Source organism: Hemiscyllium ocellatum, chromosome 36 (assembly GCF_020745735.1).
Source record: "Hemiscyllium ocellatum isolate sHemOce1 chromosome 36, sHemOce1.pat.X.cur, whole genome shotgun sequence".
In the NCBI taxonomy this organism is placed as follows: Eukaryota; Metazoa; Chordata; class Chondrichthyes; order Orectolobiformes; family Hemiscylliidae; genus Hemiscyllium; species Hemiscyllium ocellatum.
The window spans coordinates 46,275,460-46,299,448 of record NC_083436.1 but is presented as its reverse complement, the minus strand read 5'-3'; the positions used below and the strand labels follow the sequence as shown (position 1 = coordinate 46,299,448).

The window sequence follows — 23,989 nt, the reverse complement described above, 5'->3', positions numbered from 1 at the left end:
CCTATTTTCAAGCCTTTGTTAACTCATCCAAAACTCTGTCCTTACTAAACTTGCATAGAGTCTAGTTTGTTCTTCATTGCCACACTCCTAAATCTACCTTAGCTTCTGGTCTCCTTCCTTAATTTCTAAAATTCTCATCTGTGGTTTTAAATGCTTCTGAATGCTTTGTCCGCTTCCTACATTTATAGCTTTCTGCAGATCGCAAGCCTCCCATTTTCTGTGCATCTGGTGCCTTTAAGTGCCTGAGCTCTAAAGGTTTCATTTTGTAACTTTATGATCATGGCATCTGTCTTAACTGTATCTGTATCTGATGTACTCTGTGGGGTGTTTGACCGCAGTTTGTTATCCATATTAATCTCTGTTTAATTCTGAATATTAGAAATTAAATTGAGTGTTACATATGGTAGCATTACTGTTTTAACTTTGTTTGGTAAAATTTATTGTCGTACACTTAAAACTTTGCAATCTGGGGCTTTACCTCACACTTGTGTGAGGAACCTACACTTGACTGACTTTTTCTAAAACAAGGTTACTGGTCCTTGGTCAGATTGTAATATAAATTTGGAAGTATGTTCTGCAACTACAGCACTGCTGGTGGTTGTTGTAAAAGCCCAACTAATATCCTTTCACTGAAGATACAGTAATCTACTGTCCTTACCTGGTCTGGCCTACATGTGACACCAGACCCACATGATATGTTGTCCCTTCATTGGCCTCTGAAATTGCACAGCAAGCTACTCAGTTCGAGGACAATTATGAAAGGGCACAAATGCTGGTCTTGCTAATGATGTCCAAATCCCAGGAAAAGCTAAAGGAAAGCAAAGGCCCCACCTGCCTGTTAGAATCTGATGAAGGGTCATCAACCTGAATCATTATCTCTCTTTCTCTCAATAGAAGCTATCTGATCTGAGTAGTCCAGCACTTTCTGATTTTTATTTCAGATTTCCAACTATTTAAGTATTTTACTTTTGTCCAAATTCTGATGATGAAATAAATCATTTAAATAATAAGGTCTACAGGATGCACTGCAAAAACTCACCAAGGTTCCTCTAAAGGCATCTTCCAAATCTGCACCCTCTCTGCCATGGAGAATGATGAGGGAACAGACCACCTGTAAGTTCGCCACCAAACTGCTTACCATCCTGACTTGGAAATATATCGTAGTTCCTTCACCATCACTGGGGCAAAATTCTGGAACTTCCTCTTTGATAGCGCAGTGCATTTACCTATGATCTAAGGACTGCAGTGTTTTCTTTTCTTAATTAATTCTTAGGATGTGGTTGTTGCTGGCCTGACCAGAATTTATTACCTGTCCCTAGTTGCACTTGAGAAGGTGGTGGTGAACTTCCTTCTTCAACCACTGCAATCCACCTGCTGTGGGTTGACCCACAAAGCCATTTGGGAAGGAATTCTAGGATTTTGACCCAGCAGCAGTGAAGGAACGGTGATTTATTTCCAAGTCAGGATGGTGAGTGGCTTGGAGAGGAACTTGAAGATGTTGGTGTTCTCATGCATCTGCTGCTCTTGTCCTTCTTTATGGAATTAGTCATATGTTTCATAGATGCTTTCTGAGGATGTTTGGTGAATTTCTGCAGTGCATCTAGTAGATAATATACATGGCTGCTACTCAGTGATGGCGGTGGAAGGAGTGGATGCTTGTGGATGTAGTGCCAATCAAGCGGGCTGCTTTGCTCTGGATGGTGTTAAACAACTTCAGTGTTATTGGGGCTGCATTCATCTAGGTGTTACGACATGAAGTAATTTAAAACCAGCAACACCGGAAAGATTTATCCCATGCAGTAATCTATGAAAATTCGAGTGGTCAAGAACCATTTAAGGTAAAAATTAACAACTTTATTTCTTAAAGTATAACAGAGAATAATTAACTAACAACTAGTTACAAGTCCTTACTCTAAGCTATCTTTTTACCTTTCCTTCTATAACACTAGTCCGATTAAAACTCCCGATTGTGATTTACAAAACAAAGTGTCTTATATCAAAACCAGGCAGCTTTCGTTCTTCTCAGTATTTCGGTCTACTTTTCTTCTTGGGGATCCTGCTTCACAGTTTAATGATCGAAAAAGGTACCTTTTTAAGAGAGCTATTTTCTGGGGAGTGTGCAGATGTTGTTGGTGTGATAGTTCTCCTCTCAATTGTTCAATTTTCCCTGGTCTTATACCTCCAAAGCATCAGATTGTGTCATTGGCTTTTAAGATTGTTAGTATACTAAATGCAAACAGGATTGGAGTTTGGTAGTTTTTTGGGATATAATTTAACTGATTGGCCTAATTCGAATCTGTTTTGTTGTTTCCAGGCAATAAGCTAACCAAGTTTTTCCACCAAATGTTACATTATATTTCTTGGTTCTGTCAGGTAGTTCTGTTGCTTGTAATTCTCTTCATAACACAGTTAAGTGGGGGTATTCCATTACACGTAGATGGTGGACAGGCGTTGGGGAATTAGGAGGTGAGTTACTTGCTGCAGTATTCTTAACCTCTAACCTGCTGTTGTAGCCACTGTGTTTATGTGAATAGTCCAGTTGAGTTTCTGGTCACTGATAACCCCCTGGATGTTGATGTGGGGGATTCAGTGATGGTGACACAATTGAATGTCAGGAGAGGTGATTAGATCAACTCTTATTGGAGGTAGTCAGACCCTGGCATTTGTGTTGTGAATGTTGCTTACCATTTGTTCTAACCCTGGATATTGTCCAGATTTTGTTGCATTTGAACATGAACTGTATCTGAGGAGTCGTGAATGGTGGTGAACATTGTGCAATTGTCGGCGAACACCCCTACCTCTGGCCTTATTGGAGGGAAAGTTATTGGTGAAGCTGCTGAAGATGGTCAGGCATAAGACACTGCCTTGAGGAATTCCTGTAGAGATGTCCTGGAGCTGTGATGACTGACCTCCAACCACCATGACCACCTTCGTAAGTGTCAGATATGACTCCAAGCACCGGATTGTTTGCTCCCTCTTACTGGTTGATTCCAGTTTGGCTAGGACACCTTGATGCCACATTTGTTGAATGTACCCTTGATGTCAAGTGCTGTCACTCTCCCCTCCCCTCTGGAATTCAGCTCTCTTGTCCATGTTTGAACCAAGGTTGTAATGAGCTCAGGAGCTGGGTGACCCTAGATGTCACTGAGCAGGTGCTGCTTGAAAGCACTGTTGAAGATACATTCAATCACTTTACTGATAATTGAGGGTAGACTGGTGGGGCGATAACTTACTGGGTTGGATTTGCCCTGCTTTTTATGTAATTGGAAAATTTTCCACATTGTCTGTTAGACACCAGTGTTGTAATTGTACTGAAACAGATTGGCTAGGGGAACGGCATGATCTAGAACAGACGTCTTCAGTACTATTGTTGAAATGTTGTCAGAGCCTGTAACTGTTTTTTGGTATCACATGGAGTCAATCAAATTGGCTGAAGACTGGTATCTGTACTGTTAAGGAACACTGGAGGAAACCAAGATGGATCATCCACATGACATTTCTGACTGAAGGTTGCTGCAAAAGCTTCAGCCTTATCTTTTGCACAGATGTGATGGCTTTTCCATCATTAAGGGTGGGGATATTTGTGGAGTCTCTTCCTTCAGTGAGTTGTTCAATTGTCCACCACCATTCACGTCTAGATGTGGCAGGATTGCAGAGCTTGGAGCTAATCCATTTGTTGTGGGATCACTTAGCTCTACCTATCATTTGCTGCTTATACTGTTGGGCATGCAAATAGACCTGTTTGGATTAGTCATTTTTCTTAAGTCAGATCACTACCATCTTGTCTCGGGCGATTAGGGATAGGCAGTAAATGCAGGCCCCATCCATAGACCATGAAGAATTTTTTTAAAATGTTCCACTGTGACCATGCAAAAGAAACGAACTTTCAAAGTAATAGTCTTCCAGTATAATATGTTGGAATAGACTCAAAATAAAGATATTAATATAATATGCTTGGGGCACAGAAAAAACATTGTTATGATATCTGTTTGGGGATTAATTGAATGTTAATCCTCCTACATTGTGTCCTTCTGCCCTAAATGAAACTTGTACTTACTGTAGACAGCTTCTCATGGGAATTCTCTTGCACATTGTATCCTTCCTTTCTCCACAGTTCCCCAAAGAGGTCACAAATTCTTGGAAATTTCTAAATTGGCTGGAAATGCATTGATCTAGGCTCACGTGACAAAATCTAAACCCCCTCTTGCACGACTGAGATTGTTCCAGAATTATGCTTTAGCCTCATAATTTTGTTGCAAGTTTATTCTAATTGGTTAAGATATTGGTGACAGTTGGTTTGAAAAATCTATTTAAGGCAATATTCTATCTGTAATGTAACTTTTCAATATTATTATTTAAATGTTTTGGTATATCTCTCAGCATTTCAAAGCTCAGTATTGATGTAAACCTGACAGGATTTATCTTTGAGGATTAGAGGGACGGGTTTAGAAAAGTTAGAATATTTTGTCTGCCACATTTCTTTTTGCAAAAAGATTGCATACAGATAGCAATATTTTAAGTGTACGTCTGAGGAGAGAGTTCTATGGAACACGTTTTGATAAATGAGAATGTACATAATGATAAGCATTCTCCACTTATTAGATTTGCTGAAATTTTCTGCAAAGGGTTCAGTCTTTATTTTTACAGATTTCATTAATATGTAACTAATATTTTATTGAAGATAATAAAACAATTCATTCAGTGTCTGTCAAGCTTTCAGGTTGTCTGAGGTAACCTTATGTAAGTGAGATATTTTGCCTGTAATCAAATCTTTAGGCAGTTCTTGTTTTCTGATAGGGGCCAAACAAATGGTTCAAACCAGTGCCACTTACATCTTAATCTTCAACCTTAAGAACTAAAGTTCATCTGTTTCAATCAATGTGTAATGCTATTGAAGTACATAATGCAGTTCTGTTTACTTTTGAGATCTCAAGATTTGACAAGATATGGTTTGTGGGAAAAGTGCTGATGACATGCTCTTTACTTCTATTTTTGAGTAGGGAGGGTACTTTGTTATTTGTAATCAATTTTATAACCACAATTTAAATTAGTGTTAGTCTTCTACTTACATGAAACAACAAATAGAACTTTAAAAGAAAATAGAAGAAACATGGTCAACTATACATTGTTGCTTTGAATTAATATTTTGTTACATTCATAATGGTTAGTTCCCATAAATTTTTCGTGCAAGTGGACTAAAAGCTCAGCTACTAAGGAGTAGCTTTGAACTCATGTCAGGATGTTTTCCTGCACCATTCTATACAGAGATAGCTGACCTCAACTCTGATTTTTTTTTTAGTTTTTTTTAGATTACTTATAGCGTGGAAACAGGCCCTTTCCCCCATCAAGTCCACACCAACCCGCCGAAGTGCAACCCACCCAAGACCCATTCCCCTACATTTATCCCTGCACCTAACGTTACGGGCAATTTAGCATGGCCAATTCACTTGGACTGTGGGAGGAAACCGGAGCACTCAGAGGAAACCCACGCAGACACTGGGAGAATGTGCAAACTCCATACAGACAGCCGCCAGAGGCAGGAATCGAACCTGGGTCCCTGGCAGCGTGAGGCAGCAGTGCTAACCACTGTGCCACCGTGCCGCCTTGAGAAAATTATGCTTTAGCCTACTAAGCTTTCTCTGAAAGTCCAATACTGTATGTAGTAATCATGTGAGAACAAGATATGGATTAGTGCAAAATTCTGGTTAACTGCTGACATTTATTGGTGAGGTTTGTACACAAAGACTATTTGATGAGCAACCTAATCTAGGAGTAATTGAGAGAATTCCAGAGTGGAGAATAGAAAGATAGCAAGAAAAAAAAATCAGCTGACCAACTATAACATAAACTTAAAGGTGAAAATATTTCAAAATACTGTACAGAGATGTTCAATCAGAAAAGATTATACCAGAATGGATGATTTAAAAACTTGGCCAAGGAGCTAGAATTTAATGAATGTTTTGAAGAAAGAGAAGGAGGTGGAGAAACAGAAAGTACTGTGCAACTAAAGAAGGTACGGGGGCTGTCAGTGATGGAGCAAAGGGAAGCTTGATGTATGAAAGGATAAAACTAAAGGACCAGAGATCTTTGGTAGAGTATTATAGCAGTAAAGCATAAAAGAGGTAGGAGGCCAAGAATGGGTTTAAAGTAACTTTTATTCATAAAAGTGCCAGGCAAAAGAGAATCTAACCATCACATCTGACATTCAGTGGCATTGCCATCACTGAATGCTCCACCATTAATATTGAGGGATACCATTGATGGTATTGGAAACTAAACTGGCCCCTCCATATAAATACTGTGACTACAAGATCAGATTGGAGTCTAGGAACTCTTCTATGAGTAACTTCCCCTCCCTTTTTTTTATATTCATTCATGGGATAAGGACATCACTGGCTAGGCCAGCATCTATTGCCCATCCCTAATTGCCCAGAGGGCAGTTAAGACTCAAACACATTGCTGTGGGTCTGGAGTCATATGAAGGCCAGACTAGTCGAGGGATTGAACACTAAGCATCAGCAGCAGTGTAAACCATCTACAAGATGCACTTGATAAATTTGCCGAAGCTCCTTAGACAGCATGTTCCAAATACATGACTGTTATCACATAGAAGGATACCACATAGAAGACCAGCAGGTACATGGGAACACCACCAGCTGCAAGTTCACTTTTGAGCCATGCACTGTCCAAACATGGAAATATATTGTCATTCCTACAATGTTGCTAGTCAATATAGAACATAGAACAGTATGGTACAGTACAGGTCCTTTGGCCCTCAATGTTGTGTTGATCTTTTATCCTACTCTAAGGTCAAACTAACCTATACATCCTTCATTTTACTATCTTCCATGTGTCTATCCAAGAGTTGCTTAAATGTCCCTAATGTCTCTGACTTTATTACCACTGCTGGTAGTGCATTCCATGCACCCATCTCTCTGTGTAAAGAACCTACCTTTGACATCTCCCCTAAACCGTCCTCCAATCACCTCAAAATTATGCCGTCTCATGATAGCCATTTCTGCCCTGGAGAAGAAAAAGTCTCCGGCTATCCATTCTATCGATGTCTGTTACCATATTGTACATCTCTATTAAGTCACCTCTCATCCTTGTTCGCTCCAATGAGAAAAGCCCTAGTTCCTTCAACATTTCTTAACACATGCCCTCCAATTCAGGCAGCATTGTGGTATAACTCCTCTGCACCCTTTCTGAAGCTTTCACATCCCTCCTATAATAAGGCAACGAAAACTGAACACAAAATTCCAAGTGTGGTCTATATAGAGCTGCAGCATAACCTTATGCTTCTTAAACTCAATTCCTCTGCTAATGAAAGCCAAAACACCATATGTGTTCTTAACTCAATCAACTTGGGTGACAGCTTTGAGGGATCTATGGACATGGACCCCAAGGTACCTCTGTACCTCTACACTACCAAGAATCCTGCCTTTAACCCTGTATTCTGCATTCAAATTTGGCATTCCAACATGAATCACTTCTCATTTATCCAAGTTGAACTCTATCTGCCAATTATCAACACAGCTCTGTATCCTGTTAATGTCCGTTTGCAACCTCCAACAGCCCTCCACACTATCCATCACTCCACCAACCTTCATGTCATCAGCAAACTTACTGACCCACAAAATCACGAAGAGCAGAGGTCCCAGAACTGATCCTTGCAGAACATCACTGGTGACCAGGCTCCAAGCTGAATACTTTCCATCTACTACCATCCTTCTATGGGCCAGTTAATTCTGTATCCAAACAGCCAGATTTCCCTGTATCGCATACCTCCTTACCTTTTGAATGAGTCTACCATGGAGAACCTTATCAAATGCCTTGCTAAAATCCATAATACCACATTCCGTGCCCAACCTTAATCAATGTGTTTTGTCATATCCTCAAAGAATTCAGTAAGGTTTGTGAGGCATGACCTGCCCCTCACAAAGCCATGCTGATGACTATCTCTAATCAATGTATAGTTTTCCAAGTAATCATAAATCCTGTCTCAAAATCCTCTTCAACAATTTGCCCACCACAGTCGTAAGACTGATTGGTGTGAGCTGTCTTCTTGTCTGACAGCATAGTGGGGAGTTAGTATACAAAATGGACTGCAGTAGTTCAAGAAGACAGCTCACACCACCTAAAGGGCAACTGGGATAAGCATTAGATGTCCAAGCAGTGGCAGCCATATCTCTTAAATTAACTTTTTAAAAATACAAGAATGATCATTTTAAATTGGAGCTGTTAAGGAATTAGGGAGCAATGCTGGTAGGCAAGGATAGGGGGGTTTAGCAGAGGGACTTAGTGGGATAGGATATGGAAGGAATTGCAGAAAATAGTAGTTAAGAAAAAAATCAAGAAAGGAAAATAGCGTTGAGAAAGAAAGTCAAAAAGAAAAGGGTAGAGGTTATGACTTAAAATTGTTGAACGCAATATTGAGTCCAGTTGGTGGGTAGATTCTTGATCAGTAGGGTAATGAAGGGTTATTGGAAAAGGCAAGAAAATAGACATGAAGAATGTTGAGGGCAGAAGTAGGTACTGCGGATGCTGGAGATTAGAGTCAAGATTAGAGTGGTGCTGGAAAAGCACAGCAGGTCAGGAAGCATCCAAGGAGTAGGAAAAATTGACGTTTTGGGAAAAAGCCATTCAGCAGGAATTCCTGATGAAGAATGTTGAATCAGCCATGTTCTTATTGAATGACTGAGCAGACTCAGTGGGCTGAAGTAAATTGCTGTTTCACTTTTAAAGAGCTCTTTGTGACTCAGGTAGTGAAAAGGGAGGATAAAAGGTCAGCTATTATATTTCCTGCACTCGCTTCGAAAGGTAGTGTAGCAACATGTTGGTGTTAATGTCTGAGGAGTGGTGAGAGAATAATAGAAGGAATGGTCCTTTTGGAATATATAGATGGATGGGAAGATGTGATTGCTGATGTATTGAGAGATGGGAGAGGGCCAAGAGTTGATCCTTGGGGGACACTAGAGTTAGCAGTGATAGATGGGGATGGAAAGCAATGATAACAAATAATTCTCTGGATAATTAAAAAAAGGTATAGGAGGAAGATGACATGGTCAACCTTGTTAAAGGCTGCAGATAGACTGAGGAAAAAAGACATGTTAAAGTATTGTCATTGGTTTTATTAAGTTAAATTTTCCAGTGCTCGTGGTGAATGAATGATTTAATAAATTGAACAATAAATTTAGTTAATGGGGAAATTACAACTTTAATAAAGTTAGGAGGTTACAGCTGAGAGAAACAAAGATGGAACAAGAATAATATGAATTTTAACTTTGATGGAAACTTGGTTTATTGGACTTAAACAAAAAAAGCCAAAAGAACTGTGAATGCTGGAAATCAAAAACAGAAATTGCTGAAGAAACTCAGCATGTCTGGCAGCATCCTTGGAGAGAAATCAATTAACGTTTCAGGTGTCACGACCCTTCTTCGGAACTGATGGTAGCTAGGAAAAAGTTGGTACATATGCAGAAGATGCGGTGGTTTGGTGAAACCAGGGAATGGTAAACTGTAAGCAGAGGTAGAGCTAAAGGGAGAGAAAACAGTTGGACAGATGAGGAGTAGTTAAAGGTCATTCTGGGGGAATGAATAGGTGCTAATGGGGTTTATTAATAGCTGACAATGGAATGATGAGGCCTGGTGGGTTAGGGAAGGACATAAACTCAAGTACAACAATTTTAGGGCTTGAGGCTAAGTCCGGTAGCGTGCAGAGGTATGTGTGTGTTAACTTCAATCTATGTCATGTTGACGAATTCAAATTCCAGGGTACAGAGGTTGAAGATTAAGATTGAGGCAGAATTTTTTTTAAGCTATTCAGCAATAAAATTATGAAATAAGTTACCAGTGAAGTTAATTAAAGCCAACATGCAGCTGGATATTTCTGGAGAGAAAATAGATTGAGGAACATGGTGAGGAAGAAGGCAACTATTTTGAATCCGAGGCTTGTTATTGGTTTGACTTTATGACCTCATTCACATTGGATATAAATTGGCCTTCAGTGGACATACTCTCATGTTATCATTGCAGATTTCTTATCACGTGTTTTAAGACTAGACTTGAGTGTTCTCATGGCTGATAGCCACGGAGGAGAATCTATGTCTTGGGGGTAAACTCTTCTATTGCTTCTGAATTTCATCTGAATGTCAGGATCATATTCGTACCTGGGTGTTAATTAGGTGGAGAATTGGTGCTGGAAAAGCACAGCAGGTCAGGCAGCATCCGAGGAACAGGAGAATGATGTTTCAGGCAAGAGCCCTTGCTAATTGGGTGGGTATGGTCACATGGAGAAATCATGGCTGTAGCACTAGTTGAAACATAGCCCGGGTTTCTGCCTTGTACTCTTTTATTTTTTACTGAAAGAGTTTTTTAAAGTGCTGAACTTGCTCTGATGGCTCTAATAATTGTATTGCTTGTTGCATTTACTGTTCAGGCTCTGTTGTGAAGAGTGATCATTTGGGTGAGGCATCAAAGGATTACATCAGCTTACAGATTCCCCCAAGCTTGGGTTGTCGTCTCCAGGAGTGGAGAGGTAAATATATATTTTAAAGTATTATATAAAATCATTTTGCTTAGCTTTTCATTGTGGTTCCTCAGCTTTTTCCTGATTATAGCTTGTGACAGTTCAAGTATTCTAGAAAGCATATGTCAGTGGCCATTAAGATTTGATTTCAGTGATAGTTGTAGTATATAATACACTGTGTGGTATTGAAATAGTCTCTGAAGTAAAACATTAATGGTCCAGACATTTAATGAGCGCTACGCAAAAAAGTAACAAACTGTTGTTATTGGGATTTCACTAAAGTGCCATGGTGGATTTGAGAAATTTCATTGCGACAAATCACATTGTTCGCAGTGAATATGAAAAATGTTACAATCAATTGAAGTCTAAAAATAGATGCCTGTTAACAGCTCTGGAATTCAACCAGGTTTGTAGGCTGAATGTTCCCATCCCTCCATTAGTTGCATTATGGTTCAATGAAACTTTTGAGTGTTGTCTGTCTTCTGCATTTTTCTCTGGATTTTTCTTTTGTTTAACCAGTCAAGATGCATGGATTTTCAGTGGCGTAAGTTTGAATTGAAAGGAGGGGATGAAGAGTGATATATCATCATATGCAATAAAGAGAAAGCAATTTCAACACCACCTTGTTGGAAGAACGAAGCTAGATACCACCCAGCCAAGAAGGAGGCAGGAACATTGGCAGGTAAGGGGCAGGGAGAAAACTTGTAATAAGGGACTTAAGGCTATAGTTGGAGTTTTGTGTATAGTTCTGGGCAGTCCATTGTGATAAAGATAGTGATGAGTACATTTTGAAAAAAATAGTAAGTTGTAATATACATTAAGTAGATGTTGCTAAGGATGAGGGGTACAGTCATGAAGATAAACTTATGATTTTGAAGGTTTCCTACATAAGCTGAAAAGGTCACATGTGACCTCCTGAGACTTTCAAGATTATGGATAGTTACAACAGATAGAGCAGAAACATTAGCCTAGATTTTCCACAAGACTTTTGTTATGCCAGTGTAGATAGCAGTTGTGCAGGAGGATCCTGAGGAATGCCCATTTCAGCTAGGCAGATCCTCTATGCTCAGAACTCTTTGAACGTCTCCATTTAAACTGAAGACAATGGAGGGTTTTGATAAAACTAAATAAAATAGTTCCTCAAGAAAAGTTAGATATAGTCTGACTCTCTTCAGTAAGTATACAACAGACTCCAATTCTTGCATCACACAACCCAACAACATCTCCTACACTCTCCAAACCAGATCCAAGCCGATTGGTTTCAATAGGGGAGCAATCTGCTCTCTCCTCTCCCCAACTCCTCCTGCCCAGACCCCATTCTTCCACCCAATTATCTTGCACCCTGCCACACTATTCTTTTTCCACTTGACATCCCATCTACCTCGTACCCTAGCCCTTGCCAACTAGCATTTAATCCACGCTGCACGCTTATGTACTTAAAAGGTCCTACCATCCAAATTTTAACTTTCAGAATTTGACAGTTGTGCTGTACAGAAGAACTGTCAGAATAGAAGTATGGCTCCACATTCCTGAGGGAGCCCTGAGCAGGCTTTCCTCTCATTCATTCTGAGCTCCCCCTTTTCGCTAAAAGAAAAAGGCAGAATAGCAATCTCATCCTCAGAAAATCCAGGCCATTGTTACTGTTGGTAATTGAGATTGTCAAGAGGACACAGTAATTGCAAAAGATAGTCATAGAGTCTTACAGCACAGAGACAGGATGTTTGGCCCAAATTGGTCCATGCTGCCCAAAATGTCCATCCATGCTAACTCCATTTCCCCGCACTGGCCCATATCCTTCTAATCCTTTCCTATTCGTGTATTTGTCTAAATGCATTTTAAATGTTGCTAATGTACCTGCCTCAACAACTTCCACTGGCAGCTCATTTCATAAGTGTACCACCCTCTGTGTAAAAATATAAGCTACCCCTCAGGTTTCCTTTTATTCTTTCCTGTCTAACCTTAAACTGATGTCCTTGATTCCCCAACCCTGTGATAAAGACCGAATGCATTCACCCTATCCATGCCCCTATACACCTCTATAAGGTTCCCCCTCAATCTCCTATGCTCTTAAGAAAAAGTTCTATGTCTACTATCTCCCTATAATTCAGACCATTGGGTCCTGGCAACATCCTTGTAACTTTCTTCTGCACTCTTTCCAGTTTAATATCTTTCCTATAACAAGGTGACCAAAACTGAACACAATACTCCAAGTGCGGCCTCAGCAACATCCTGAAAAACTGCAACATTAACTTCCCAACTTCTATACTCAATGCTCTGACCGATGAAGGCAAGTGTTCCAAAAGCCTCCTTCACTGCCCTGTTTACCTGTGACTCCACTTATATAAAATATAAGATATAAAAATATTGACAATTTTCTTCCCACTGAAGCTGGTGATAATATGGAGTTATCTTGCATAGTCATTGTTGAACTAAGTTTATAAATTATTTCAAAAGCCAGATGGATAGTTACTTAAAAGTTACGGTGAAATTAAATTTGATGGCAGATATGAGAAGATGGGTCATCGTTCCTGGCCTTGCAACAATTCCTGATTACTAACCACTGCTATTTCTAACACTGCCTGTAAGGGTGGTACAGGCAGAAACCCTCAATATTTAAGCAGAATTTCAGGGTTCACTTGTGATGCTAAGGCATACAGAGCTATAGGTCAAGAAAATGTGCTTGTTTTTGACCAATGCAAACTCAGTAGGCCTGAGAGGTCTTTCTCTGTGCTGTGGACCACTATGACTCTTATCCCCACACCACTCCATCTTTCTAATTCCTTTTTGAAGGTTTCTTGAGGACCACATCTGGGATTGTAGAAGTCCATTGTTCAAGTCTGCTTTTCCAATGAACTTCCGAGAGATGCTCACTGCCTTAATTATAAGGATTAATTATAATTAGGCACAAAATTATTTAAATGAATTATTTTCTCCATGCCCTATGCGTTCATTTTTAAAATATATTTTTATTAAAAAGAAAACATTTTTCTTTTGAATATTTCAACAAATACAAAATAAAACAATTCAAACCAATATTAAAAAACAAAACCGCTAATTACGCAAATAAATACTAATTAATAATTAAGCTAAAAAAATTAACAATAATAATGATAACAACCATAACACAGCTCAGCAAAATAAACAATAGCCCTCGATCATCGAATGCACAAGTTTATACATATTCATATGTTCACAGTTCCTCCTCTCTGGATACCAAACCCATTACTTGGAGTTGCCAGGGCTATATAGAGGCACTTATCAGCATGGCAGACAAATCTGTACCCAGGTAGTCCAAAAAGGGCTGCCATGTCTTATAGAAATTCTCAGTTTTATGGTGCACCATACTCGTAAGGAAGTCCAAGGGGATGTGCTCCATGACTCGCTTAAGCCAGCCTGCCATCCCTGGGGGATTTTCTGACACCCACCCTCACAGAATGTTCTTTCTGGCACAGAAAGTGAGGATACTGAAAAGCCTTTTTTTGTGTATGCATCTAATGGAGGAGAATTAACAAAGCCAAGAAGAAGAGATACCGAGTCCATCTCCACCTCTGTCCCCTAGGCCTTCTCTATTTCTCCTACCACAGCACTCCAGTATGCTCGGATTCTGTGGCAGGACCAAAGACAATGCCCACGCTCACTTTACATATAGGACACGTTGGAGATGCTCCCACTTTAAATTTAGCGAGGAGGTTTGGGATGGACCCTGTGGAGAATTTTAAATTGCAAAGCGTGGGTCCTGTTGCAAATCGAGATCCTTCTTGCATTTTCCCAGATATCCTCCCATATTTCAGAAGAGATCTCAGTGTCCAACTCCCTCTCCCATATCCTACAAAGCCATTCGGTCTTGTCCGAGGGGCCCTCTTCCAATAGATGATAAATGTTGCTAACAGATAATATACCCTCAACATTCAACACCCTTTTCTCCATACTGGACCTATAAGGATCAGTTAGAAGTGTGGTCTCTTTTTGTATGAAGATTCTGATTTGGAAGAACTGAAAGAGGTCCCTCATATTTCTGAGCCAACTGGTCAAAAGACATCAGTATGTCCCCTTCGAATAAATCTCCCAGGGAAGAGACACCTCTAGCTGCCCATAGTTAAAACCCAGTATCCATCATCCCTAGCTGAAAGTCCAGTATACCAACTATGATGTTGGACAATATTGCCAAAATGATGTTTTGGTAATGTTGCCCTCACCCTCACAAATTGCCCTCCACGTCTTGACAGTATTGCTGACTATTGGGTTATGGCAATATTCCTTAACTGTTCTCATTTGTTTTCTAAGAATGAGGGGGCATCTTGTCTGAGATGCTTTGATGTCCAACCAAAAGTGAGTGAGGGTCCCCCCTGGCTCAATCATTCATGTAAGAGCAATGAGCTTAACTGATAGTTTTTGATATCTGAGAGGCCCACTCCTTCCAGACTGTAAAGTAACTGCAATTTAGTCAATTTAATTAAGGGCCGCTTGTGATAACAGAACTAAACCAGCCATTCAGTCTTCTAAATATTTGCTTAGGAAAAAGCAGAGGAAGTAACAGACTGTACAGAATGGTTATTTTAATGATGGCTATCCGACCTAACCAAGAGATCTGCAGCGCCTCCCATCTATGAAGGTCCTGTTTGATTCTGTTGAATAAATGGGCAAAATTGACTTTAAATAGCTGATCAGAAACAGGAGTAATAAATATGCCGAAATAGAGAAAGCTCTCCTGCAACCATCTAAAGGCGAACTGAGATCCACCTTCAGGATCAGGCACTCTCGAGAGATCACTCATGGGCATGGCCTCTAACTTTGCAAAATTGATCTTATAACCCAAGAAGCTACCAAATAAGTTGATGCATTGTATCAAGTGTGGCACTTAAATGGTTGGGTTTGATAAGAAAACAAAAACATCATCTGCATGCAGTGAGATCTTATGTCCCCACTTCTGGAGTGGTTATATTGGAATCCCTGTGTCTTGCCTCCGCCAGTGGTTTGATCACCAATGTGAAGAGCAATGATGAGAAGGGACAGTCTTGTCGACTGTCACTACAAATATCAAAATTACTTGACCGTACACCATTGGTGAGGACCGTGACAAAACCTCCAACTACCTGATGAAAGTCTCTCCCAGGCCAAACTGCTTCAAAGTATGAAAAAGGTATGGCCACTCGACCCTATCAAATGTTTTGTCCGCCTCTAAGGAGATCACCAATCCCTGTACTGATTGCTGTTGATATACTTGGATCATTTTAAGTAATCTCCTGACATTATCCGTTGATCTGTGACCTTTTATGAACCCCGTCTAGTCCTTCTTAATGATGGAGGGCAGTACAGTTTCTAGCCTTAATGCCAGAATCTTTGGATAGAATTTTGAACATTAGCAAATTTGCTGATGATACAAAGCTGGGTGACAGGGTGAAATGTGAGGATGATGTTAGGAGATTACAGGGTGACATGGACAGATTAGGTGAGTGGACAGATGCATGGCAGATGCAGTTTAATGTGGCTAAATGTATGGTTATCCACTTTGGTGACAAGAAGAGGAAGGCAGATTACTACCTAAATGGAGCTTGAAAAATGTGTTGCTGGAAAAGCGCAGCAGGTCAGGCAGCATCTGCTGCGCTTTTCCAGCAACACATTTTTCAGCTCTGATCTCCAGCATCTGCAGTTCTCACTTTCTCCTACTACCTAAAGGGAGTCAAGTTAAGTAAAGGGGCAGTACAAAGAGATCTGGGTGTTCTTGTACACCAGTCAATGAAGGCAAGCATGCAGGTACAGCAGGTAGTGAAGAAAGCTAATAGCATGCTGGCCTTCATAAGAAGAGGGATTGAGTATAGAAGCAGAGTATAGAAGCAAAGAGGTTCTTCTGCAGCTTTACAGGGCCCTGGTGAGACCGCACCTGGAATATTGTGTGCAGTTCTGGTCTCCAACTTTGAGGAAAGACATTCTGGCTATTGAGGGAGTACAGCGTAGGTTCACGAGGTCAATTCCTGGAATGGCAGGACTATCTTATGTTGAAAGATTGGAGCGACTGGGCTTGTATACCCTTGAGTTTAGAAGACCGAGAGGGGATCTGATTGAGACAGGATTGGACACTCTGGAGGCAGGAAACATGTTTCGGCTGATGGGTGAGTCCCAAAACAGAGGACACAGCTTAAAAATAAGGGGTAGGCCATTTAGGACAGAGATGAGGAGAAACTTCTTCACCCAGAGAGTGGTGGCTGTGTGGAATGCTCTGCCCCAGAAGGCAGTGGAGGCCCAGTCCCTGGATTCATTTAAGAAAGAGTTGGATAGAGCTCTCAAGGATAGTGGAATCAAGGATAATGGAGATAAGGCAGGAACAGGATGCAGCCATGATCAAATGAATGATGGTGTAGGCTCAAAGGGCAAAATGGCCTACTCCTGCACCTATTGTCTATTGAAGTCCACATTCAGGAGTGAGATGGGTTTATTGGAAGGACAGTCCTCCGGGCCTTCCCTTTTTTTTAAGAATGAGAGAGACGTTCGCCTCTCTTAGAGATGGTGGGAGGTCTTAGAATATACAAAGCATTGGCCCTGACAATATACTTATAAATTCCTTATCGAACTCACTGGGGAGCCCATCAGGACACAGCGCCTTTCCATTCTGGAGATGCCTCACAGCCTCCTGCACCCCTTGCTCTGACAATGGGGCATTAAGGAGAGACTCTTGTTAAAGGATTACTCCCAGAAGGTCTAAACTTTGAAAAAATTCTTCATCCTAACCCACCCACTTTCACAGCTTTCAGATTGGTGTAATTCAGAGTAAAATTCCTGGAATGCTGCATCAATCCTTTTAGAATTGTAGGTCAAATTTCCAGTGTCCTCTCTGACTGAGGTAATGGCTTGGGGGGCACACCTTTTCCTAGCAAGGTATGCTAGGTACTTGCCCGCCTTATCCCCATGCTCAAACAGCCTTTGAGTTGCAAATGCAAGCTCCCCCTTGGCTGTCCGTGTGAGCACGGAGTCCAGTGTAGACCGGAGCACCGTGATCCTCTGCAGTTTAACCAGCGAGAGTCTGCCAAAGAATGCCTTTTCAACTATTTTCAGATGCGTCTCGAGCAAGTGTTGCTGCTCACCCATCTGTCGCTTCTTACTGGCTGAGTAGGAGATAGCCAAAGCCAATGCTAGGGGGTTGGTTGTTTCCCAAAGAATGGATGGGCTACTGGCTGAGCCTGAATTAATATCTAAGAAAGCCCAGAACTCGGCAGAAAAGAATTCAATAAACTTGCTATCCTTAAAGATGAAGGGATCCAGTCGTCAGTGCCTTGAGCCTACCACTGTATCCTTACTCTTAACCATTAAATACACTGGGGCGTGATGGGAAATAGTGATATTGCCAATTGTACATGACACCACCAAGCCCAGATATGCTGCAGGGGTCAGAAAAACATCAACCCTGGTAAACCATTTATGTGGGTTCGAGCAGAATGTGCAGTCCCTGCCAGTAACTCCAAAAATCTACCAACCCCAATTCAGCACACAAATCCCTTTGATTGTTTAGATCGCAAAGAAGATATCAGTGGGCCTTTGGGCAATCTGTCTACCATAGGGTTTAGGAGAAATCCTCTCCTACGATGATATGTTGAAATGCAAGGTTAGCCAGTCTAGAAATAGAAAGTATGTCTGTCAAGAATTTAAGGGGGTAGGCCGAGGGACAGTAAACATTTAAGATCTCATATTCTTTCCCACGTATCAGAGCTTTAAGGATTACAAATCTCCCGTATGTGTCCTTAATGCACTCTAATAACTTAAGCGGGAGATTCTTTCTAACTAAAATGGCTACCCCTCTATTCCTTGTATTGAAAATTAAAAATAAACCCGGCCATACCCATTCTGTTGCAGCATCAAATGCTGTGCATTGTCTAAGTGTGTTTCTTGTAATAAGGCAATATCCACCCTCTCCCTTTTAAGGCTGGAAAGTATCTTCTTCCTCTTGACAGGTGAGTGACTCCCCTTAATATTGCAGGTGCACCACTTAAACACATCCTTAAACACACCACTTAAACACAACCTTCCATAGCACCATCTAGTCCTCAGAGAGGAGGAACCCTGAGCTTTAATGCAAAAGAACCCTAAAGAACCCAAAAATTACACAGACTAAACCAACCAATCTACAAAACTTATAAAAACTAAATGCAGCAAAACCAGAAAATCAAAAAAATCGCCAAAGGCACTGATTGGAAGAATTTGCCCCCCATTCGAAGGGGTACTTATTAATCCTGTAACCCTACTAACCATCCCAACTGCCCTTCTCAACTCCTACCAGCTAGGATTGCACCACATACACCGATCACTCGGTAGAGAAAAAATAAACACCCAAGAGCAAGATTAGTACTATAGACAAGTAAAGTAAAAATAAGTATGCCACGCATCCCTTACCATAACTTAGAAATTAGAAGTAAATACTCTATCCATCCCTAACATCATTTCACACAACGTATTACCAGAAAGGAGCCGCCAAGTCCTTTTTAAAGAAAACCAAGCCTGAACAGCTCTGTCCTCTATGCCTATTCGGCTATTTGACTTAAGTTAGCACGTGCACAAAGTTCTTCGCTTTCTCTGACGAGTCAAACAAATGTATGGATCCATTATGATTGATCCGAAGCACCGCTGGATATCTTAAAGAATACTGGATCCCAAGCTCTCTCAATCTCCTCTTGACGTGATCGTCAGACTTCCTTCTCCAGACCACTGCCGGCGAGTAGTCTTGAAAAAACATGACCCTGGAACCGCTACATACCAACGCTTTTGGGTCCCTCCCCTGGGTTCTAGAGGCTTGCAAGACCCTCTGCTTGTCTTTATAATCATGGAACCTTACCAGGACAGGACCTGGGTGCTGATCCACACCTGGTTTTCTTGCCGTGATCTTTAAATTGTTATTCCTCCCCTTCTGAGCCTCCAAACCAAGGAATTCTGGGACCACTTCTTGAAGAACTCCTCTGGCTGCTCACCTTCCGTCCCCTCCGGTTTGCCAACAACAGGTTCTTTCTTCTGCCCCTGTTTTCAAGGTTGTCTACTAGATCCAGACCTGTGTTTCTAGGGCTTCAATCTGGCTCTTGAAGGAGTCAGTCTCTGCTTCTACCCTGCTGCTCGAGTTCATCGGTCCTTTTTCCCAGGTCATGCAGCATAGTAGATGCAGGAGCCAGCCTCTCTCCAATTTTTTTCCTGGATCTGTCTCCCCAGGACCTTGCGAGATTTGGCCAGCTCCTCAACCAGGGTCTGGTGAGTAAGCAAACCTGCTGTTATAGTGGGCTGGGCCATGGGCCCTACCCCGGATGAGCTTCCTCCCTCCTGCATTCTCCAGCTGCAAGACAAATCTAAGTAAAATTTTTCATGTTTCCAGCTCCTTTTCTGTGTTTTTAGACACCAGTAAAGTGTTTTCGATGGGTTCTGGCTCTCTGGTCGGTGTTGCAGTGCGGAGCCCAGCAAACGTGATTCTACCAGGACGCTGCCATCTTGGATCCCCCATGCATTCATTTTTAAGCAAGTTCAAACTTTTGTGCCTTGGTGACAATATCAAGGCTTTTCCAATCTATAAATTGTAAATTTGCTTTAAAGCCAAGAAAGTGTTTTCAAGAAGCTGTAAAGTTTGGGAATTTTGAGAACATTAATAACTCAGGTTGAGGTTCTGGATGTAGGTTTGCTTGCTGAGCTGGAAGGTTCATTTTCAGATGTTTTGTCATCATACTAGGTAATATCAGTGAGCCTCCTGTGAAGCACTGGTGTTAGTAACCCGCTTTCTATTTGTGTTTAGGGTTCCTTGGATTGTTGATGTCATTTCCTGTGGTAATGTCGTTTGATGTGGTGATGTAATTTCCTGTTCTTTCTCACAGGGGGTGGTAAATAGTATCCAAGTTGATGTTGATATCAACAAACACCTAGATGTGGACTCCATTTACCACCCTCAGAGAAAAAAAACTGGAAATGACATCACCACAGGAAATGACATCACCAACCCAAGGAAACCTAAACACATGAAAAGAAAGCAGGTCACTACTACCAGTGCTTCACCGGAAGCTCACTGATGATGTTACCTAGTATGGTGATGAAATGTCTGAAAACGAACATTCCAGCTCAGTGAGCAAACTTACATTCAGCTGTAAAGTGTATTAAAAAATTATCTACTATAGATCTTTTAGAATAGGTCCATGAAATATTATATCCAAAATACAAAATAATCACTTAGCAGCTTTGGGTTCTGTTTGCTCCCTGCCCCACTTTTATAGTTGCAGGAAAGAATAGTGCAGGTGAAAAATGCATTTTATCAGATCCCATCAGTTTTCCAGTTTTCCCTGATTTTCAAAAATGGAAATAGGAAAATAAAAGCTGAGCGTGTACATTTGGCAGTGTATAAACAACTCAGGACTACATTCACCATGCCTTTTATTTTTTTTAGCGCCCATGGTGTGTGCGTGCAGGTGTGAGACACAGTGCACAAATCTTTATTCCATTTCCACCACCAGGAAGATAGGAAAACACCCGGGTGGCCAGTGACAAGCAGCGCCCTTCACATCAAAGGGTAATGCTGTGTGATCAAACAGTGAAGAGGAGGGCAGAGACTAAATCAAAAGAGTTGGAGGGGGAAATAATGCACTCCACTCCCTGCGGTGCCCACCTCTCCCTGAACAACTCCAGGGTGTTGGTGGACACCGCATGCTCCTTCTCCAAGGACACCCAGGCTCTAACGTACCATGCCTTTTAATATGCTATTGTCTATGACACTACAGGACCATGTTAATTGTATGAATTGAGGTTAAGTACATATAGGTGGAGTACGTTGGATGGCTACTTGAGCACGTATAAAATGGAGTTCTTATGGCGCGGTAGTAGTGTCCCTACCTTTGGAGCCAGAGGGCTTACATTAAAGTCCCACCTTCCCACAGACATGTTTGAACACATTAATTAAAAATATTTAGCCTGAGGTGCTGCTGGCATTGTGCTAATTGACCTTCATTGTACACATTGGGGCTTTTGAAGTGCAGTAGTGGTGGCCCTACATCTGAGCCAGGAGACCTATGCTTAAGTTCCATCTGCCCCAAAGGTGTGTTACAACATCTCAGGGTTATTTGAAAATATCTAGATTCTACTACTTTGGGGTTCTTGTGGTGAAGTAGTGTGTCTGATCTTTATTTCTAGAAAATAAAGACACCTATAATGTCTATCTCTGAGCCACAGGGCCTGGGTTCAAGTACCACCTGGTCCATATATCTGTCACAACATCTCTGAACAGGTTGATTTAAGAAACATTTAGCACCACTAATGTGACATTTATTTGGGAATGTTGCTTTAAAAATAACTTCCAGTTCCCCCACCCTCCGGTGTTTTGTCTTCACTATGGATGTGCAGTCCTTGTACATGTCCATACCCGACAAGGATGGCCTTCAGGCCCTCAGATTCTTCCCCTCCAACAGACCTATCCAGTTCCCCTCCACCAATACCTTCCACGGCTCGCTAAACTAGTCCTCACCCTTAATAACATTTCTTTTAACTCTTCCCATTTCCTCCAAATCCAGGGGGTGGCCATGGGCACCTGGATTCGGCCCAGCTGCGCCTGCCTTTTTGTTGACTATGTCAAACGTCCTTCAGTACCTACACAGGCACTGTGTCCCAATTCTTCCGCTGTTACATCAATGCAGCACCCCGCACACAGGCTGAACTGGAGCAGTTCATTGACTTCGCCCACAACCTCCACACGCTCTCAAATTCATGGTCCATCTCGGACACCTCCCTCCCTTTTCATTTTATCTCCGATGACAGTCTCCAGATGGACGTTTACTACAAACCCACAGACTCTTAGAACTACCTGGAGTAATCCTACTCCCACCCAGTATCCTGCAAGAACTTCATCCCGTTCTCCCAATTCCTCTGCATGTGCTCAGATGAGGATGCATTTCACTCTCAAGCATCTCAGATGTCCACCTATTTACAACAATGTGCTTTTCCCCACTCTGTTGTGGAGACAGCCCTCCATTGTACCACCTCCATTCCCTGTTCCACTGCTCTAACGTCTCCTCTCAAACACAATAAAGACGGAGTCCCCCTTGTCCTATCCTAACACCCCACCAGTTTTCGCATCCAATACATCCATACATACTTCTGCTAACTCCAACTAGACCCCACCACCAAAGACATCTTCCCCTCCCCGCTCCTCTCTGCCTTCTGCAAGGACCGTTCCCTTCAACAGTCCTTGGTTTGCGCCATTCTCACCACCAACTCCCTTGAACCATCAGAGGTTCACCTCCCTCTCATTCAACCTAGTTTACTATATCAGGTGCTCCTGATGTGGTCTTCTTTACAATGAGAAGATCAAACGTAAACTTAGGGAACAGTTCACTGAGCACTTGAGCCAGGCCCTCCCAGTCATCACCCATTTTAATTCCCTTTCCCACTCCCTTTCCGACATGACTATCCTTGGCCTCTTCTATTGCCACAATGGACCAAACCACAAATTGGAGGAACAACATCTCATCTTCCACCTGGGCAGCCTACAGTGAGTTCTCCAGTTTCAAATAACCTCCTTCCCCTTCCCCTGATTTGCTTCCCAGCCACCTCCCCCTTTCCAACCCTCCCAGCCACCTACTGGATTCATTCCTCCCATTGATCAACCAGGTTGTACCCCCTACCTGTCTTCACCTATCCCCACTTCACCAGCTTGCTCCTGCCACCCCCTTTATCTGTAGCACCCTTGACACCCACCCCAGTCCTGAAGAAGGATTACACCTGAAACGTCGACTTCTCTGCCTTCTGATGCTGCCTGGCGTGCTGTGTTCTTTCATTGCTCCTGCTTGTCTACCTTGAATTCTGCAGTTTTTTTTGTCTCTTAAAAATAAGACATGCTGCCAAAAGATTTCCTTTTGCACTCATTGGGACTAATGCAAGAATGCCAAATTTCAATTGATCGTAATACTATAGTAGAAAAGGGAGCTATTGGTTCTTTGCAAACAAAAGGAACATATGTAGAAACACCCAATGCGCTATTAGGGTGGAAGTCTTGGATTTTGACCCAGCAACACTGAAAGAGCAGCGATATATTTCCAAAGTCAGGATGGTATGTCGCTTGGAGGAGAATTTGCAGGTGGCAATATTCCCATGTATCTGTTGTATTTGTCCTTCTGGGTAGTATAGGCTGTTGGCACTGTTGAAGGAGTGCAGTGAGCTGTTTCAGTGGATCTTTTGGTTTGTATACAGTGCTGCTTCTGGGCATCAGTGGTGGAAAGGGAGAGTGTTACAAGTGTTACTTAGGCTACTGATCAAGTAGCAGCTATGTCGTGGATGATGTCGATTTTAAGTTATAGATGCATTCATCTAGTCAAGAACATAACTAGGAGAAGCAGTAGATAATTCAACCCCTCAAGTGTGCTCTGCCATTTGATAAGATCATGGCTGGTCTAATCTCAGCCTCCACTCCACTTTCCTACCTGCTATCCAAAACCCTTCAGCTCAACACCATTTAAAAAT

The 23,989-nt window shown here is 41.7% G+C and overlaps 2 protein-coding genes across 2 annotated transcripts in view; one reads left to right on the top strand and one right to left on the bottom strand.

Annotated features, from left to right (window-relative positions):
• LOC132833431 (sodium/hydrogen exchanger 9B2-like) overlaps positions 1–23,989 on the top strand; it is a 177,288-nt gene that overhangs the window by 21,749 nt on the left and 131,550 nt on the right. Inside the window, exons 3-4 of the mRNA XM_060851693.1 lie at positions 10,439–10,537; positions 11,048–11,210. The gene's annotated coding sequence lies outside the window, so the exon portion shown is untranslated. The remainder of the gene's footprint in view (positions 1–10,438; positions 10,538–11,047; positions 11,211–23,989) is intronic.
• Positions 1–23,989, bottom strand: part of bdh2 (3-hydroxybutyrate dehydrogenase, type 2) — a 166,528-nt gene that overhangs the window by 129,577 nt on the left and 12,962 nt on the right. The window lies entirely within an intron of this gene.